Source organism: Rutidosis leptorrhynchoides, chromosome 2 (assembly GCF_046630445.1).
Source record: "Rutidosis leptorrhynchoides isolate AG116_Rl617_1_P2 chromosome 2, CSIRO_AGI_Rlap_v1, whole genome shotgun sequence".
Classification (NCBI taxonomy): Eukaryota; Viridiplantae; Streptophyta; class Magnoliopsida; order Asterales; family Asteraceae; genus Rutidosis; species Rutidosis leptorrhynchoides.
Window position 1 is genome coordinate 605,076,071 of NC_092334.1, and position 5,119 is coordinate 605,081,189.

The window sequence follows — 5,119 nt, forward strand, 5'->3', positions numbered from 1 at the left end:
AAAATAGAAATAGAAAAACTTTATATTTTAAACAAACTCTTAAAAATATATAAATTTCATTTTTCTTTTTATATTTTTGTATATTTAATATTTAAAACGTATTTTAACAGAAAGAAATTAAAACTTAATAAAAATCTTTTTTTTATATCGCGTTTCGCTTCGGCGTTCCCTGGCAGCGGCGCCAAAAACTTGATGTGTTAGCGGAGGTGTATACGAAATATACTATATTTTTACTACGAAATACTATTAAATATGATACAATTTTACACAAGTTATTTATTTATTTATAGAGTGGATATACCTAAACTTTGCTACAACACTTATAGGCAGTGTACCTAATTGTACAGTAGTGTAGTTTTTAGTAAGTCCGGTTCGTTCCACAGGGAGCTATCCAAGTTTAACGCTATATTTTTAAACTATATATATATATATATATATATATATATATATATATATATATATATATATATATATATATATATATATATATATATAAGTCGTATTATTATTATTATTATAAAAAAGGGGGTTTTTACCGTTTAATGATCGGTTTGTCGATTTTAAATAAAGCGTAAAGATAAATGACGATAATATAAATGACAGAATTTAAATTGCGATAAAGTAAATTGCAGTAATTAAAATGACAGTAAATAAAGGTACGATGAAATATGAAATAAAAGTATTATGCTTATTTAAACTTCCGTAATCATGATGTTTGACGTTTTGATTTTAATTAATTGTTACCCGGTTTAATTGTCCTTTGTCCTGGATTATTTGATACCTATTTGGTTTTTGTCCATAATAGTCCATCGGTCATAATTATAAAATGATCGTCAAATTAACCTTATTCCTGAAGTCAAATATTCCAACTAATTAGGGATTCGAACTGTAACAAGGTTTTAATACTTTGTTAATAATTACACCAGGTTATCGATTGCGCGTAATCCAAGGTTTTAATACTTTGTTAACAATTACACCAATTATCCTTGTATGTAATCCACCCCTGTTTTAATGAGATATGAATATTAATTTACCCACTTGATCAAAATGAATAATCAATTACCCAACCCGAATAATTAATTAAATGATTGTAAAAGATGTCGTATAAACGTCACTAAATAGAACATACATAATCATTTTAATAATTATTAGATTAACTAATTTGAAGATAGGTTCTACAGGTTCTAATGAGTTGTCATTCGATTAGACAATACCCCCTATCTATTAATAGTCAATAGTCCAATATCCACAAGTGTCGGTCTTTTGTCCAAACCTTAATTATGGTACAAAATCTAATAACCCAATCTTAATTTTTAGTCCAACATCACGATTACTTTGGCTTAAATAAGCATAATAATAACTTAGTTACGAGACATTAATTTAAAAAGGAAGAACATAGCTTACAGTGATTATTTATCGCATAGCGTTACACGGACAGAATTTCGACTTTAAAATCCGTAAAACATTTCTTACAATAACCCAACTAAACCATAATTTATTATTATTATTAATCTTAAATTAAAATTAAAATTATAATATAAATATATTACATAGAGAAGAGAGATTGATTTTTTTTGTGTCTAACTCGTCCGAAAAACTGACTTTTTATAGAACTTGGCCTGTTACAGTAACTCATGCGGTCGCATGAGATTTTAGTGCAAATCTCATGCACTCGCATGGGCTCATACACTCGCATGAGTTTTATGCCTATTTCTCATGCGATCGCATGGCCGTCAGATCCAGCTCACATATTTTTTGTTTGCTAGTTTGTCGACGTTATTTAATATAATATATAATATATAAATAATTTATAAAATAATATATAATATATAAATAATTTATATAATTATTTAAATATTATATTATATTCTTGTGCATAGTTGACTTGTAATTTTAGCTCCGTTGCGTCGCGCGTTGATAGTTGGCTCAGGTCCCGGTTCCGGATTTTCGAACGTCCTTGCGTACTATTTAATATCTTGTACTTTGCGTTTTGCGGCTTGTACTCTTATCATTTTTGGACGTTTCTCATCAATAAATTGAATCACTTGAATTATATCTTGTACATTTGAGCTTTTTGGTAATTTGCGTCTTCAAATCGTCGTTTTCTTCTTTTGTCTTCGCACTTATTTATTTAAACGAATATTACATAAAAATAGAACAATTGCAACTAAAAGCTTTACATATTGGAAGGATATTGTGCCTAAATATATGTTCATTTGGAGCACTATCAGTAAAATGAGAGTTTGCTTGAGGACAAGCAAAGTCTAAGTGTGGGATATTTGATTTCGGCTAAAAAGTGACGTTTTCACCCCGGTATTAAGACCCAAAAAGAAGAAAGATTCGAACTTTATCGGCAAAATACCTACTTCATCGGTTAGAATTGAAGATCAAGTAATTACGAAGATGGTGCAAAAAGAATCAAGAGAATCGGAGCTAAAACGAAGATTCTAGAGCGAAAACGGTGAAAGACAAGAAATCAAGTTACAATCCAGCGAATCAGCAAGCCAAATGGCCTGTCAAACGGCTTGCCTGGCTTGCAAATGGCCTGCCATACGCCCAAGTTAAACGGCCCCTGAAAATGGGCTAGCCTGGCAAACGGCCCCTGCAAACGGCCTGCCAAACGGCCTGCTAGCCGTTTGCAGGTAAAAATTCAAGCTTATTTAAAGGGTCTTTGTCATTTATTCCAACACACACTTCAATTCACTTCTTTCTCTCTCTTGTACAATATTAGTTATACTTTCAAGGTCTTCGACTCTGTGCGGGAAACCTAGTACCCGGAGAAGAACGCCGAAGATTGTATTATGAGCGGTCTGGAGTTTGAAGTTGTCACTTTTGTATTCGGAACTCCTTTAATCTACTGGTACTTCTATCCTTTATCTTTATATAATATCTTCTATCATTATGTTCTGTGATGTTGTTGCCATGATTAGCGAGTAGTTATCTTTAGTGTATGCTATGATATAACCAATTATAATGCTGAAATAATGTTATGGTTTGTGTATGTTGTTAAAATACTTTTCGATTATGCTTTAAACTCAATCGATTTTCCAACTAATAGAACGTAGTTCTTGGCTCTGTCATTGGGAAGTCGCGAACCCCGATTCAGAGTACACTATCTGTGTCACCCCTTGGTAAGAGAAGTCTATCGGATACAACGTAAGATCGACTGAGGCACACCGGTTGTAGTAAGTCTATTAAGCTTTGGATTCCTACTGAGGACTCTTTCGTAGTGAAACATCTGACTAGACCCTTAGTACATTGTCGGTCCCAGACCATGCTAGTGTAGTCACCAAGCATATAAACTTCGTACGTGCATGCTGAAGCACAGCGGTTGTTGTAAGCTGTACCTCTGCTAAGTAAGGCCATGGAACACGGTCAGTGTTGATCAGTACACTGCACCATAACGCGGTCTCAAGCATTGTACCCCGCTTGAGAGATTCTTAGTTAATTAAGGAACTGTTTGTTTAAACACATAAAGGATTGGACCGTTAGGATAACCGAACGTGTTCATGGAAGTCAACCTGACTTGGACATGGTGTTCTTTATGGTTGAACTCTTTTTAAGGGTCTAACTATCTTTTAAAACCAATCATTAACGAAAAAATTGAAACACATCACGTCTCTCGGATATGGTAAACACTGTACTCTATTATGCTTAAGAAAGTTTAGACCTTTGTGGAATGTTAATACGTCACCCAACCGAGTCGCTCAATTGGATGAGCCGTCTGAACGTGTATACCTGTAGTCAGACTGCACGGGCGTCGGGGGTAAGGGACGTTGCTGTCTATTCAGAATCTTTAAGCCTATCGCATTACCCAGTGACATGTCTTACGACAGGGGCGTTTAGGACCAGTGTAATGAATAAAAGACCTCTACCTATTCATGAGCCAGCATTCCATAATCTCGGCAGAATAACTGATGAAATCATAGTATGCACTTGTTTTAACCTTATCTGAATTACGAATTTTATTGCATTTACTTTATCTGTCTTATAAACTAGAAAAACCCAAAATTAGGTAACCACTACTCCTTCATAACTATCTTAAGCTTTAAATATATGTTCGATTCTACTAATATCTTAAAAATACGACTCTAGGTCATACTTCTCTTACTCATAATAAGGAGTAGTACGATTTTGGCCCCGCTAAATATAAATTTAAAATAGTACCCTCTCTTGTTGGCTGATTCTGACGTATTGCGACCTAACGACACCGCACAAATAAAAACCATCCGTTTCGACCATATCAACTGTTAAAAAAAAAGTATTTAATCATAACTTAATTGCATGCTTTTTGAAAGTATCATCTAACTTACTAATTACAAAAGAGTTATTACTAGAATTACCCTTACCCTTATATACTTTAAGGTATCAGATTTTGTTCGTTTAACTCTAGCTTACAAACGACATCTTATTTTTTACTTCAGATTTACAATTTACTCGTCTTAAATTTGGATATTAAGCGTAATTTTTCAAGAGTACAAAAGATAAATTTAAGGGTATAAAACGTAATTTCTCTATTTAGTAAAAAAAACCCACCATATAAAACTCATCAAAAATTTTAAAGGGATTTATCATTCTGTTCACTGCGATTTAGGTTTCACCGTCATCACCGTTTAATTCGAAATAATTTTACGAACTAGACGCAACAAATTATATTCGAAACAGAGCTTCGACGCACTACCAAAAGGGCTCTGCTTTTTTAGCGATAAATATGAAAGTAATTTGAATTTACAGTTTAAGTCCCTAAATCATTTATGAACATGCAAATAATTATTATAATATTCATTATACATGATCACTCCCCCTAGTATCATTATCTTGTTGAAATGACTAATAACTTTTCTAAAATTAAACTTACGGGTTACACTTTTATTCGAAAAATAATTGTACAATCCATTTAATTAATCCACCGAGAACGATAAGGTTTTAAGTAAGATCACAAATTTAAAATTACTAAACACAGTTAGTCCAAACTACAGCAACGTGCGATCCCATGTTATGAATGTACAAGTGATAAAGCATAAGACCAATTGCTGAAAACCCCTTTCCTAAAATATCATCATCATAATAATGTTCCAGTGACTTTGCATGTCTTCTTTTGTAACTATTGCATCATGAT